Source organism: Heptranchias perlo, chromosome 14 (genome assembly GCF_035084215.1).
Source record: "Heptranchias perlo isolate sHepPer1 chromosome 14, sHepPer1.hap1, whole genome shotgun sequence".
Classification (NCBI taxonomy): Eukaryota; Metazoa; Chordata; class Chondrichthyes; order Hexanchiformes; family Hexanchidae; genus Heptranchias; species Heptranchias perlo.
Window position 1 is genome coordinate 33,370,819 of NC_090338.1, and position 16,207 is coordinate 33,387,025.

At 43.2% G+C, this 16,207-nt stretch overlaps 1 protein-coding gene across 2 annotated transcripts in view; it reads right to left on the reverse strand.

Annotated features, from left to right (window-relative positions):
• Positions 1–16,207, reverse strand: part of LOC137332413 (BTB/POZ domain-containing protein KCTD16-like) — a 229,519-nt gene that overhangs the window by 131,865 nt on the left and 81,447 nt on the right. The window lies entirely within an intron of this gene.

A 16,207-nucleotide genomic window follows, 5' to 3' on the forward strand; every position in this document is an offset into this window, starting at 1 on the left:
TGAAATGGATATAGTTCAATGAAGACTTGAACAAGACATTTTTCAAGAAAGCTAATGAAACAATAAATGAAAAAATAATGTATTGCTGCTTCAGCAACCAGCATCCGGACAGATCAAAGAATTGTGTACTTTATTCCCAAATGAAGGGTCAGTAATTCAAATTGCTTATCATTTTTGTTTTAATTGAGTAGTTGCAATAGTATGGATTCTAGAAGTTCCTGGATAGAACAGCTTGTGGTCCTGACGTGCTTTTTTTTTTATTCCCAGGGGGAGAGAGAGAGACTGGTGGAATCAGACATGTCTCATTTGAATCATGCTCCAGCTAGCCAGTCAGGGAATAGCATTAATAGCAGCAGCCATGGAGAATTCTATGAACAAGAGACCATCCAGATAGGAAGAGTAATCTCAAATGGATGCATTCACCAAGAGAAGATGGGTGGAAAAATTAAAGAAAGTTAGAATAGATTATGGTTTTCCAGTAAGAGCCAGGGACCTGTAAAAGAGTCATGATTTTAGCTGGACCATCTTTAACAACCTTCATTACAGGACATATTTTAAAACATCCACCCCCCCGAGAAATGGTGTAAATGTCCATTTTTAGCCACTTACGCCATTTTGTCTGTGGGATCAAAGTTGTATTGGGAGAAAAGGAGAACCCTCAAAGAAATTTCCGCCCCAGGTTTAAGGCTCAGCTTGTTAAAGTAGAAAGCAACTGAGCCATACAGATCAAAAAGGTTCCATGGTCAATGTCCAGTCAGCGCCAAGTTAGCTGATATCAGCAAGTGTAGTGGTAGAAGTGCTACAATTGGTCTCCATCCTTGAGTTAGGAAGGGAAAATTGGAGGGTCCCAGCTTGTGATTGCTATCCAGTGACCTCTGCTGAGCATGTCTGGACATCAGGTGAGGATGCCATTAAGTTTGACTTGGATGCACCCTATGGTTAAATACTTTGCTAATACTTAACCATCCAGGGAGTTCATCTTTGAGACACTGATATTAGCCTTGGAAGCCCGTTGCAGCTAGATTTAATTTGTAAATCCTCCATCAGCTCCCCCATTGCAACTCTAGATGCCAGGAACACACGGGCATCCCTTACGCCCAGCGTTGCTAAGACACAAATCATGGGAAATACATAATTTGACATGCTTCTGTCATTTGCATGTAATTATAATATACCCACCCCATACACCGAATAGTAATTCTGACAGAAAATGCCAGGAATAGCTGAAGCGAGAAGGGAGCAAGCTCTCGAAGAAGTTTCCATTACAATCCCCTGGAGTTATGCAGAGGAGGTAGCATAAATCCAGCGGAAAATCTGAGCCAACATCGTCAGGAAAGGAGGGAAAGGGTAAAAGCATAAGAAAAGAAAGGAGGAAAAAAAAAAATCGAAAAAAAATACTGCGGATGTTGGAAATCTGAAATAAAAACAGAAAATGCTGGAGAAGCTCAGCAGGTCAGGCAGCATCTGTGGAGAAAGAAACAGAGTTAATGTTTCAGGTCGAAGAACTTTCATCAGAATTGGAAGGTGTTAAAAGAGTTAAAGTTTTTGAGCAAGTACAGAGCTAGGGAAAGAAGGGGAGGGAGGGGATGGGAGGAAAGAACAAAAGGGAAGGTCTGTGATAGGGTAGGGGTCACGAGCGATTAAATGACAAAAGGGATGATGGTGTAAGGCAAGGAAGGTGGTAATGGGACATTACGTTGAGTGTCATTGGAACAGTGTAAGAGACAGAGGACAGAGAGGTCAGAGTAGGAGTGGGAAGGGGAATTAAAATGGCAAGCGACCGGCAGGTCAGGGTCATGCTTGCGGACAGAGCGGAGGTGTTCAGCAAAGCGATCACCCAGTCTGCGTTTGGTCTCCCCAATGTAGAAGAGACTGCATTGTGTGCAGCGGATACAGTACACTATATTGAAAGAAGTACAAGTAAACTCCCAGAACCATGTTAGAGTCCCCCTTGTCCTCACCTTCCACCCCACCAGCTTCCACATTCAACATATCATCCTCCGCCATTTCCGCCACCTGTAGCGCGATCCAACCACCAAACACATCTTCCCCTCCTCTCCCCTTTCAGCATTCTGAAGGGATCGCTCCCTCCACGACACCCTGGTCCACTCTTCCATCACCCCCAACACCCGCTTTCCTCCCCACGGCATCTTCCCATGCGCGAGCAGGAGATGCAACACCTGCCCCTTCACCTTCTCCCTTTCCACCGACCAGGGCCCCAAACACTCCTTCCAGGTGAAACAGTGGTATAAATAGCGGTTGCTATGGGGGAGCGGATGGAGGATTTACAAATTAAATCTAGCTGCAATGGGCTTCCAAGGCTAATATCAGTATCTCGCAGATGAACTCCCTGGATGGTATACTGTATTCGCTGCACACAATGCGGTCTCCTTACATTGGGGATAACAAACGCAGACTGGGTGAACACCTCTGCTCTGTCCGCAAACGTGACCCTGACCTGCTGCTCGCTTGCCATTTTAATTCCCCATCCCACTTCTACTCTGACCTCTCTGTTCTCGGCTTCTTACATTGTTCCAATGAAGCTCAATGTAAGCTCGAGGAACAGCACCTCATCTTTTGTTTAGGCACATTACAACCTTCTGGTCTCAATACTGATTCAATAACTTCAGATCATAACCACTACTCCCATTTTTTCGGTCAGCTGGTACTGGTAATGGTTCTGCTGCTGCCATTTACAGCTACTCCTGATCAATCTTTTGTTTCTTAACCTGTCCCATTACCACCTTCCTTACCTTGCACCATCATCCCTTTTGTCATTTAATCGCTCGTGCCCTCTACCCTATCACAGACCTTCCCTTTTGTTCTTTCCTCCCCTCCCCTCCCTCCCCCCTTTCCCTGGCTCTGTACTTGCTCAAAAACTTTAACTCTTTTAACATCTTCCAGTTCTGACGAAAGGTCTTCAACCTGAAACATTAACTCTGTTTCTTTCTCCACAGATGCTGCCTGACTTGCTGAGCTTCTCCAGCATCTTCTGTTTTAAAAAAAAATCAGGTTTATTTCATCAGCAACAGATACATCCATAGTAAGTGGTAAAGTGATATAAAATCACCCTTGTATAATTCGTTGGGTTTTTTATTATTAGCTGCATAAAGCTAAACAACTGAAATAGTCTCCCTGCATCTTCTTTAGAGAGAGAACTGTATGTAAAATGATCCATTCAAATAATCTGGCAGATGGGATTAGTTGGGAAATTGGGAAAAAATTGAGGTCCCAGCTGTGATCAATTTCAGCATAGTTCGTGGATCATTAAGATGAATTATTATCTGATATGGTTATAAATAGTGGAATAAAATTCTGTGTACCAATGATGGATGGTGAAAGGAGTTAACATTTAACCATTTTCTGGACAACAGATCACTGATAAAGGCTGAACTGCTCTTATCAACAAAAAGGCCGAAGGTGTTTTCATTGAATCCATTTTCCCTGGGCTTTTTTTGTGCCTGCGGTAAAATATTTAAACTAATGGACACTGATCTTTATATGAATCTCAGGAATTATTTGACTTTCATGTTTCTTTTTCAAAGTGATTTCACTGTATTGAACCGCTGAGAGCCCTGCTCTCAAAGAAACCTGTGTACACAATGATAATGGTGGATTTTGAGATTATAAAATTGGCATGAAATTGACAAGCAGATCATTAAGCTGGAGATGGAGGAGCCACAAGGGAAAATGCTGCATTACAGGAATAGAATTCTGCTATCTTTCGGAGACAGTGCATAGACACTTCTTTTCCATTTCAGTACTAGGAGAGCAGTCAAACACATTTGCTGTATCGATGATTAAGATTCTTTCCAACACTTTGTGATGGATGTGTGCATCTGTGCATTAAACAGGTACTAGTCGGAAAGGACCATACCAAACCTGAATAGAGCCAATGCAAAATTCTAAAATTCAAGATGTTCGTTACAGTGCATACTAAAATAGAAGGAATTCTTATTCACATTTCCTTGGACAATTCATTAGAAAGCAAAAGTTAATGGACTCTACCTGATACACAAAAGACGACTTATTTTATGCATACCCTGCTGTAACAGGGATTTAGTGCCACTGTTTTATTGCTATTGACAAAATTACAGCATGGCCTCGATTTTAAAATTCTTATCCTTGTTTTCAAATCCCTCCATGGCCTCGCCCCTCCCTATCTCTGTATCTCCTCCAGCCCTACAACCCTCCAAGATCTCTGCGCTTCACCAATTCTTGCCTCTTGCGCATCCCTTATTTTAATCTCTCCACCATTGGCGGCCATGCCTTCAACTGCCTAGGCCCTAAGCTCTGGAATTCCCTCCTTAAACCTCTCCACCGCTATACCTCTCTCTCCTCCTTTAAGGCGCTCCTCTTATGTGGCTCGATGTCAAATTTTGTTTGATAATGCTCCTGTGAAGCACCTTGGGACGTTTTACTATGTTAAAGGCACTATATAAATGCAAGTTGTTGTTGTTGTTGCAGTCCTGTGTTTCATTATGGTGGTTTTGATTCGCTTCAGTAGAGTGCGATGAGCGGACACAACGGCACGATTTTAACACTGAAAAACGGGTGGGTTGGGGGGGGGGGGTGCGGGTGGGCATTGGAAATTGCATCCATTTCAGTCCTGCCCCCAACCCGCCCATTTCCGGTTTTCACCAGGGCAGGACGAGGGGCGGGCAACCAACCCACTCCCAGGAGGCGCGTTGGTGACTAAAACCTTTCAAGGAGGCAGCGGGCCTCCATTTGTACAGATTTTGCAATTTCAACCTCTGGGGGCCGGGATTCCTGGGCCTTCTCCTTCACGCCTCGTGAGAAGAGGTGAGAAGGCCCGAAACTGCAGGTAAGTGCCTTTCTGGCACAGCTTGTAGGCCCGGTGGAGCAGAAGTGCTTCCCCCAGGCCCAACAAGTCTACCTGCAGCAACCCCCCAATGATCGCGAAAACCCCCCACCCCGATCTCCAACCCCCCACCAACTATCACGGACCCCCCCGATCCCCGAAACCTCCCCCCAACGATCCCCGACCCGCCCCAACGATCGCAGACCCCCGCGATGACCCCCAATCCCGCCACCCATAACTGACTTCCCCCCATGCCTATCGGTGCCCCCATACCCACCCATGCCGATCGGTGTCACCATGCCCACTGATGCCCATTGGTGCCCCCATGCCCATCAGTGGCCCATGCCCACCCATGCTATCAGTGCCCTATGCCTACTCATGCCCCCCCCATGCCCACCCACGCTCCCCTCCATTCATACAATCAAAGACTTACCTGAAGACTTACCTTTTCACGTCCTCTCCCTGGCTGCTCTCCCGTCCGATTGAGACCAGCCTGTCAATCAGGCCGGCCAGTCGGACAGCAAACCGACAAAAAAAAAGACGTCCTTACGTCAAAATCATAAGGACTTCCGGGTTTCCCATCCACAATTTGACCCCCCCTTCCCCTTCCTGACTCAAGGTCAAAATCATGCCCAACGTCACAGCAGCCTCTGTGTAAATGAAAATAAACCTTGACAGGAAAAATGTTTGTGTAATTATTTAAAAAGTAAAAAAAAAAGCTTGAAAACCTGCATTTTTCAAATCCATTTTTATGCCAAAATAGCTAAGCGCACAGATTTTAAAGGCAACGAATTAGACAAAAAAGAAAGACCCCCACACGAACAATAAAACTAACTGAAAATTATTTAGCTTTAATGATGGCCATTCAAAGTCAGAATTCATTTATTTTTAACCCAAAGGTACAAAATCACGCTTATTGTTTGCCAAGCTATTGTGTGACAGAACACATTTTCTTAGTTCATGCATGGTACTCCTGCTGGTGCCCCCAAATGAGTCAAAGTATTCCAAAACATTGGGTACTAATAACAGCATATCAACTAAGGCATCTTGAGGGTAGGGACACACTGGTAAGTATAAGGAGCCATGATGTGGAGATGCCGGTGATGGACTGGGGTTGACAATTGTAAACAATTTTACAACACCAAGTTATAGTCCAACGATTTTTATTTGAAATCTACAAGCTTTCGGAGGCTTCCTCCTTCCTCAGGTAAATCTCAGGAGCTCCTTGAAGCCTACGCATTTATACATCACAGAACAATACATGGTGTTTACAAACTGCCCCTGCAACTGCCCATTGCCAAGGCAATCACCGTGTTCAGACAGAGAGGTGTCACCTACAAAACCCCCGAATACACATTCAACAAAAAAACAAACAGGAAAAAAAAACAGAGAGAGGCAGAAACATCCGGAAGGCAGAAAAAGCCAGCAAATGACCCATTATATTAAAAACAGATAGCTTTTGTTCGCTGGTGGGGTAACGTGTAGCGTGACATGAACCTAAGATCCTGGTTGAGGCCGTCCTCATGGGTGCGGAACTTGGCTATCAATTTCTGCTCGACGATTTTGCGTTGTCGTGTGTCTCGAAGGCCGCCTTGGAGAACGCTTACCCGAAGATCGGTGGCTGAATGTCCCTGACTGCTGAAGTGTTCATCGGACACCGCGCAACAATCGCCAGACAGGAGGGTTCCCTCCCAGTCGGGGAACACTTCAGCAGTCAGGGACATTCAGCCACCGATCTTCGGGTAAGCGTTCTCCAAGGCGGCCTTCGAGACACACGACAACGCAAAATCGTCGAGCAGAAATTGATAGCCAAGTTCCGCACCCATGAGGACGGCCTCAACCGGGATCTTGGGTTCATGTCACGCTACACGTTACCCCACCAGCGAACAAAAGCTATCTGTTTTTAATATAATGGGTCATTTGCTGGCTTTCTCTGCCTTCCGGATGTTTCTGCCTCTCTCTCTCTGTTTTTTTTTCCTGTTTGTTTTTTTGTTGAATGTGTATTCGGGGGTTCTGTAGGTGACACCTCTCTGTCTGAACACGGTGATTGCCTTGGCAACGGGCAGTTGCAGGGGCAGTCTGTAAACACCATGTATTGTTCTGTGATGTATAAATGCGTAGGCTTCAAGGAGCTCCTGACATTTACCTGAGGAAGGAGGAAGCCTCCGAAAGCTTGTAGATTTCAAATAAAAATCGTTGGACTATAACTTGGTGTTGTAAAATTGTTTACAAGTATAAGGAGGGCAATGTATCCATGTCATTCTTTAAATTCTATGTTCTAGATATGTGCCTGTGTATTTTCACTAGTACACCTACTTGTTCAGGAATTGTATGATTCACCACATAGATAGCAGATCTGTAGCAGGTGTAATCATTGCATGTGCCAGCATTTATAAATACCAGTGATTACATCTTTATATTTTTTGTGTGTCTGTAATTTTTTTTTCTGCTCCTAGTTAGTTATTTTCTACTTTCTAATTGATTACCTCAGCAATCACATTCCACAGAAACAATCAATCACATTTCACCACGAAAAATTGCTTTCCTTTCTAACTCATCATATTTTACCAAAAAAATACTACCAATTAAATTCTACAAAAAGTGTAATACAGTCACCAGGATGATTCCTTGACCGCTAAACTGGCCTCCTACTTGAGAACGAGACATAGGTACCACGACACTGCTTCAGCTCTAAAGTTATGCTTCTTCACAGGACTGAGCACTAGCCGGAAGCAGCAGGACAGAGATAAAAATCCAATGCATACAAATCATAGAGCAATGCCACAGGAGGTTCACCAGTTATTCTTACTTCATCTAGTTAATCTTACTTACATTATTGTAATTTGGCTTCTTTTATATATAAGTATATGATGCCATTAAATTCACTGAAAGTTAAATAAGGAATAAGCTAAGCTAGCTGTATGAGAAGGCAGATTAAGCTGTGGTGTAGCCTGGAAGAGAAAAGACAGCAGGAATCAGATGCAGTGAGAGAGCAGAAAGTCTGGATTCTGAGAGTTAGGAGATTTATGAGTGCAGGAAAGATCAGGGAGAGAGAAGAAAGTCAAGAGCAGTGAGAATTAGAAGGACTGAAAGTCATAAGCACTGAGAGTTGGAAGGACAGAGACTTAGGAGCAGTGAGAGATTTGTGAAGAAAATCATTACAGCACAGAAGGAGGCCATTCGGCCCATCAAGCCTGTGCCGGCTCTTTGTAGGAGCAATCCAGTTAGTCCCATTCCCATGCTCTTTCCCTGTAGCCCTGCAAATTTTTTCCCTTCAAATATTTATCCAATTCCTTTTTGAAAGCCACAATTGAATCTGCATCCACCACTCTTTCAGGCAGTGCATTCCAGGTCATAACTACTCGCTGCGTAAAAAAGCTTTTCCTCATGTCGCCCTTGGTTCTTTTGCCTATCACCTTAAATCTGTGTCCTCTGGTCCTCAACCCCTCTTCCAACAGGAACAGATTCTCTTTATCTAAACCCTTCATAATTTTGAACACTTCTATCAAATCTCCTCTTAACCTTCTCTGCTCTAAGGAGAACAACCCCAGCTTCTCCAGTCTATCCACGTAACTGAAGTTCCTCAACCCTGGAACCATTCTAGTAAATCTTTTCTGCACCCTCGCTAAGGCCTTCACAGCCTTCCGAAATTGCGGTGCCCAGAATTGGAGACAATACCCCAGTTGTGGCCGAACCAGTGTTTTATAAAGGTTCAACATAACCTCCTTGTTTTTATACTCTATGCCTCTCTTTATAAAGCCCAGGATCCCGTAGGTTTTTTTTAACTGCTTTCTCAACCTGTCCTGCCACCTTCAAAGATTTATACACATATACCCCCAGGTGTCTCTGTTCCTGCACCCCCTTTAGAATTGTACCATTTAGTTTATATTGCCTCTCATTCTTCCTGTCAAAATGTATCACTTTGCACTTCTCTGCATTAAATTTCATCTGCCATGTGTCCGCGCATTCCACCAGCCTGTCTATGTCCTCTTGAAGTCTATTGCTATCCTCCTCACTGTTTACTACACTTCCAATTTTTGTGTCAACTGCAAATTTTGAAATTGTGCCCTGTGCACCCAAGTCCAAGTCATTAATATATATCTAAAAAAGCAGCGGTCCTCGTACCGACTCCTGGGGAACACCACTGTATACCTTCCTCCAGTCCGAAAAACAACCGTTCACCACTACTCTCTGTTTCCTGTCACTTAGCCAATTTTGTATCCATGCTGCCACTGCCCCTTTTATTCCATGGGTTTCAATTTTGCTGACAAGCCTACTATGTGGCACTTTATCAAATGCCTTTTGAAAGTCCATATACACCACATCAACTGCATTGCCCTCATCAACCTTCTCTGTTACCTTATCAAAAAGCTCAATCAAGTTAGTTAACACGATTTGCCTTTAACAAATCCGTGCTGGCTTGCCTTTATTAATCCACACTTGTCCAAGTGACTATTAATTTTTTCCCGGATTATCATTTCTGAAAGCTTCCCCACCACCAACAAGGTTAAACTGACTGGCCTGCAGTTGCTGGGTTTATCCTTACACCCTGTTTTGAACAAGGGTGTAACATTTGCAATTCTCCAGTCCTCTGGCACCACCCCCTTATCTAAGGAGGATTCAAAGATTATGGCCAGCACCTCTGCAATTTCCATCCTTACTTCCCTCAGCAACCTAGGATGCATGCATCCAGATCTACTTTAAGCATAGCCAGCAGTTCTAGTACCTCCTCTTCATCAATTTTCACCCCATCCAGTATCTCAACTACCTCCTCTTTTACTGTGACTTTGGCAGCATCTTCTTCCCTGGTAAAGACAGATGCAAAATACTGATTTAGTACCTCAGCCATGCCCTCTGCCTCCTTGCGTAGATCTCCTTTTTGGTCCCTACTCGGTCCCGCCCCTCCTCTTACTACCCGTTTACTATTTATATACCTATAGAAGACTTTTGGGTTCCCCTTTTTTGTTAGCTGCCAGTCTATTCTCATACTCTCTCTTTGCCCCTATTATTTCCTTTTTCATTTCTCCTCTATTTTCTATATTCAGCCTAGTTCTCACTTGTATTATCAACCTGACATCTGTTTCATCTTACTCTCTATATCTTTCATTATCCGGGGAGCTCTGGCTTTGGTTGCTCTACCTTTCTCCCTCATGGGAATGTACCTAGACTGTACTCGAACCATCTCCTCTTTAAAGGCTGCCCATTGTTCGATTACAGTTTTGCCTGTCAATCTTTGAGAGAGAGAAAGTCAGGAGCAGTGAGAAAGGAAAGTCAGGGCTGCTGAAACTATTGACAGTCAATAAAAAAAACAGTGGAGGTCTTTCTGTATTGTTAAAGCAGATGCATTTGATTTTATTTGTGATTTTCATCTTATAAATTCTCTGGAGGGAACAGATAAGTTACAAATAAGCACTTGTGAGTTATGACAGATCTAAAGCCTAGTTATGAGACTCACAATCCTGGCTGTTATCTGCTGAATGAGTTGCTCCTGACACTGAGTTGCCTATTTACAGGTTTGTATTAATATACATCATTAAAATTGACGTAGGTTCTTGTTAGCTTCTTTTTCCTCCTTACTATGCACACACATATCTCCTGGCATTGTGCACTCCCGTGGAAGCTGTATACAGGTTTAATTATTTATTCTTCGTTTAAATTCTACTCTACTTCATCAATACTATCATGCTAATGCTGTCAAGCAACATCAAAATTATTTTACATTTCTCTGAAAAATCAATTTCAAGTAAAAAACAGATAACATTTTTGAATTGGTTATGCCATTTGCTTCTCAAAAACAAGTATGTACTACAATGATTTGTCTTGATTGTGTGAAATATGTATACGACATATTCATAGCAGTTCTAGGTTGTTCTAAGGAGCCTATTTCTTTATTATTATTCATTCTCAGGATGTTGGCGTCACTGGCAAGGCCGGCATTTATTGTCCAACCCTAGTTGCCCTGACGAGGTGGTGGTGGTGGGCCTTGTTCTTGAACCCAACAGCTTGATACAACTGGGTGGCTTGCTAGGCCACTTCAGAGGGCAGTTGACCTAAATTTGGCCGAGTTTAATTACACCATTCTCATATTGATCACTGATATAAAGTAATCACAGTGAGCAGACAGAGAGGTGTCACCTACAAGGCCACCGAATATACAAACCCCCCCAAAAAAAGAGAGATAGGCAGAGACATAGAGACATCCGGAAGGAAGACAGCAAATGACCCGTTATATTAAAAACAGATAACATTTGTTCGCTGGTGGGGTTACGTGTAGCGTGACATGAACCCAAGATCCCGGTTGAGGCCGTCCTCATGGGTGCGGAACTTGGCTATCAATTTCTGCTCGACGATTTTGCGCAAAATCGTTGAGCAGAAATTGATAGCCAAGTTCCGCACCCATGAGGACGGCCTCAATCGGGATCTTGGGTTCATGTCACGCTACACGTAACCCCACCAGCGAACAAATGTTATCTGTTTTTAATATAACGGGTCATTTGCTGCCTTCCTTCCGGATGTCTCTATGTCTCTGCCTATCTCTCTTTTTTTTGGGGGGTTTGTATATTCGGTGGCCTTGTAGGTGACACCTCTCTGTCTGCTCACTGTGATTGCCTTGGCAACGGGCACTAATCACCAGGCATTGTTCTGTGATTTATAAATGCGTAGGATTCGAAGATTTCATTTCCACAACATTCACCTGAGGAAGGAGGAAGCCTCCGAAAGCTTGTGAAATTTAAAATAAATTTGTTGGACTATAACTCGGTGTTGTAAAATTGTTTACAATTGTCAACCCCAGTCCATCACCGGCCTCTCCGCATCATGATATAAAGTACACAGTAAGCTGCTTGTGCTGCAACTATTACTTTTTTTTAACCCTGCCTTGATCCTCAAATTCATTCTGCAGAGAACTGTATCTCCCTCAGGCACAGTGTCTGCTCTGACTTCAGGGCTGGCCTTTGATCCAAACTATATAAGGATCACACAGGGCCCTGTCCCAGTTCATTCCTCCTTTTCTTTTCTTATCTACACTTTAAGCTAGGAATGGGTTGGGCAGGAAGCCCCATAACATCAAGAGCATGAGGCCCAAGCAATTTAACTCCCAGGCCTCATTTCCATCTGATCGACGGGCTTCCCTCCCGATCCTGATGGGAATCTGGCAGCCCATTTGATGTGCGCAATTTCCGGTGGGCCTCCCGAAGCCTACTTAAAGTGAGATGCACCTCTTAAAGTGAGGTTGCATTCCCTGCTTTCATTTTTGCCTGAACAACCTTGGAAAATATTATGGCAACACAGAGGATTCGCAAGGGCTGCAACCCTGGAGGTCCTGGTGGAGAAAGTCAGGGCAAGGAGGTAGGTACTATTCCCCGGCAACCCCAGGAGCAGCTCCAATGCCACTATTCAGTAGGTCTGGACAGAGGTGGCTGACAGCGTCAATGCCACCCGCATCACCCCCAGAACCTGGCTTCTGTGTATGGCTGCAAGTGAGTGACCCTTTAAATACTGGTTCAGTAGTTCTCAGACACCAATCCCACCAAGTTTTACTAGCGGCACCAGTCTGGACTGCTGCAATTTTTTGTTAAATTGTCGTTGGGATCCTAATTTTGTCATTGGATCCCGATTTTAATATATTCGCGAGGACTCTGACCACCTGCGGCGAGCATCTGAGCCATCTCTGAAAAGTGCACGGTTAAAATGGAGGCAGGTGGGAGCGCCTCGGGAATGCAGAGGTAAGTACTCTATTGCTACTTTAACCACCTACTTGTACCAGTCCCACTGGGCGAGCAGAGTTAAAACCAGGGCCTCAACACTGATTATTGCAGACATTAATAAAACAGTGCAAAGAAAAGCGCCCTACACAGATCAAATGAATTGTTTTTTTGGTCTGACAGGTGTTTGACACACATTGAAATCCATCATTATGTTTAAGAGTGTCTAAATTAAGCTACTGAGAAAGGCAGGTACAGTTCCCATTTGCCCAATATGGAATGCATACACTGTCTCCCACAGTGACAAAGCTCATTTATCTACATCCAGAAAACTTAGATGCAGGTTAGTAGTGCCAAGGCTTGGACACCCCAAGGCCCCGATATTTACGGGGAGACAGGGATGGAGCAGGAGAGTGTGTTTGCAGCCAGAAAACCCGGAAATTCCAGGATTTAACAGCAGGACCTCATTAATTTTTTTTTAACTCAGTTTCCCACCCGGCAGCCAGCCAAATTGAGAGGCTGGCCAGATTGGTAGGCTGGCCAGATTGATAGGCTGGCCAGATTGAGAGGCTGGCCAGATTGAAAGGCTGGCTGGCTGCCGGGGAACACTGAGGACTGTCCCTGGCAATCGGAAAAGATCAGGGGTTGGTGAGAGGAGGGGGCTTGGAGCACGGCCATGAGGAGGGAGGATGGGAGGGAGGGAGAGATCAGGGGATAGTGGGAAGGAAGAGGGGTTCGGCAGATCATTGTGGGGGGGGGGGGAGGCCGATTGCGACAGAAGATTTGCTTGGGGAGCTGGTGGGGGGAAGCACTCCTGCTTCTCCTGGCCCATAAGCAGTGCTGGAAAAGCAATTACCTGCTTGATCTGGCAGTTCTCACCTCCCTTTAGCTGCCGGGTTTTCAGAGTCCTGGGAAACCCAGCCCCAGCCATTAAATTCAAATGGCTGCCAAATTCTGAGGAACAGAGCCTCATTTAAATATTATAATTACAGACCCAGAACTGGTTACTCGGTTGTTCTCCGACCCACCGCGTTTAAACCTGAGGTAGGCTCATTCGCGCGGGGGTTTCACCATGGCCGGGTTACAATTACCCCACAAGTGTGCGCAGAGGTACTGCTAGTGTTTAACCAGCTGAAACTGTGCAGCACTGGTGAGTTCTAACTGTTTGTCCAACCAGGACCACCCTACCTGTTAGAATATTGGATTTCAGGGTTGTCTGTAGTCCTATGGGAAAAAAATCACAGCGCCAATGACGTGTCTATGCCTCCAATTGCCATTAGTGAGCTAGACTGGCTGGTCAATCATCAATATTGACCTGTAGTACTGCAGACCTGACTGGCTCAAGGATTCGATTAGAGAGTCTGCCACAGAAGAGTACCCTGGTTTGAATTCCATCACCATATGTGTAATTTTTTAGCCAACTTGACCTCAAAAAGAATCCATTAATCTACTGTAATGTGAGTAGCCAGTAGCCAGACTGCCCTCAGAAGATTTACTTCTGTAAAACCAGAGTCAGTACAAAAAGGGCATAAAATATAGTTGTGCATAAACTAAACTGTTACCTCACATCCATATCCAATTCAAGACTACCACAGTCTTGACCGGTTCAAACGTGTTTCCTACCTTCATTAGTAAAAGAAAGACTTGAATTTATATAGCGCCTTTCTTGACTCAGGACGTCCCAATGCGCTTTACAACCAATTAAGTATTTTTGAAGTGTAGTCACTGTTGTAATGTAGGAAACGCGGCAGCCAATTTGAACACAGCAAGATCCCACAAACAGCAATGTGATAATGACCAGCTAATCTGTTTTAATGATGTTGGTTGAGTGATAAATATTGGCCAGGACACCGGGGAGAACTCCCCTGCTCTTCTTTGAAATTGTGCCCTGGGATCTTTTACATCCACCTGAGAGGGCAGAAAGGGCCTCAATTTCACATCCCATTTGAAAGACGGAACCTCCGACATTGCAATACTCCCTCAGTACTGCACTGAAGTGTCAGCCTACATTTGATGCTTAAGTCTCTGGAGTGGGACTGTGAGCCCACAAAACTCTGACTCAGAGGCAAGAGTGCTACCCACTGAGCCAGGGCTAACACTACCAACAGTATAAATAATTAATCATTACGCACTGGACCATTATATGTAGGAATCGATCCGTTCAGAATAATGAATAATCCATGAGACCTTTAGCACATTCTTGGCACCAGAATCAGACATTAACATCAATTTCTTTAGAACAGAGATAATTCTGAATGTAATTATTTTTATTTTTAATTCACATTGTTAGAAGAGGGGATGTGAGTACGGAGTATTGGTGAAATTAAGAGAATTATTATTGGAGAATCAATTTATGAAAGTAATAACATTTTGAATCAACTCTCAGTTTTTTTTCCTGCTTAGGGGTATTTTGGACAATTACAGATTATAAACCATGTCACACAAGATTTCAGATTCTATAATGTGGAGTTATTTACTCCATACAAGAAATCAATCAGTCTAATAAAGCACTATCTGCTTGAAAAAAACTGATGGATTTAATCCTCTGAGAATCACATCAATGTTTCTGCAACAAAAAGCATTTTTAATCACATATTTTTATAATGGGACATTGTCTTCATCACAGGCAGGGAGAAGAGCTGGAATAACTGTGAGATACTTTAATGATTTTTGGGAATAATGCTTTTTGATGTGAATTGAATTATTATTCCATTATGTTTAAAAGCAAACAATAAAGTTTATAAAATATATTTTTATGAAAAGAATTCTTCTTTAAATGATGAATACAAGCTTGCAATGTTTTTACATTTATTCAGATGTTGGATTGTTTGTTATCTCAAATAATTTGGCTGACACATTATATAATGAATTAGTGCAATACAACCAATTCAGTAAAAAGCCTCCTAATGCAGGAACTTTAGGCAATATTTACGAGCATCTATTAGCAGTGCCTGGAGACCTTCCAAAGCCTAACCATTTCCACTGCATGATTCCGTCAAAATGTTTGTGCCATTTTAAGGCATCCATTTTACAATACCTGGCATCAAGATGCTCATGTATATTTTTATATCATCAATGATATTCCTCATCTTCTGTACTGTTTGACTTATTTTATTCACAAGGTCATTCATTTGCCGAGAGAAAATTAAATTTTGTTAAAAAAATATTTATAGATTGTCTATAGTGAGTACCATGCTCGAAGAAGGTGTAGGAGAGATGTGTCATTTATAGCTTACTGCCATCATATGCAAGTGATGCAATAGGTTTTCTAAAGCAAACTAGATCAATACACTGAAGACCTTTCAAAAACAAATAATTGGTACAAACATCTTCGCCTTTTTAACTTTATGACAGCTACATTGAGAAGTCACCATACAACTACTAAGGATACGGCCAGTATTGTTTTGTAAAGAAAAATTGCACCTTTGACTATGCATGTCCACATGCATTAAAAAAAGGAGAAATTTACTATTTTACGTAGAGAACATTCTTAAGATATGTCCCTTTATATAGCCTGTCTCTTTGATTTGCAGTGGTTTGAAACTTAAAGCTGTCACAATAGAGTATGTTTTATATTTTATGCTTCCAATCTCAGCAGAACCATCAGGACAAGGCACTGAGTGGACATCATTGGGCAGAGCTTCTTGATGTCTCTAGAGGGGAATTTCTGTAATTGTTTTTG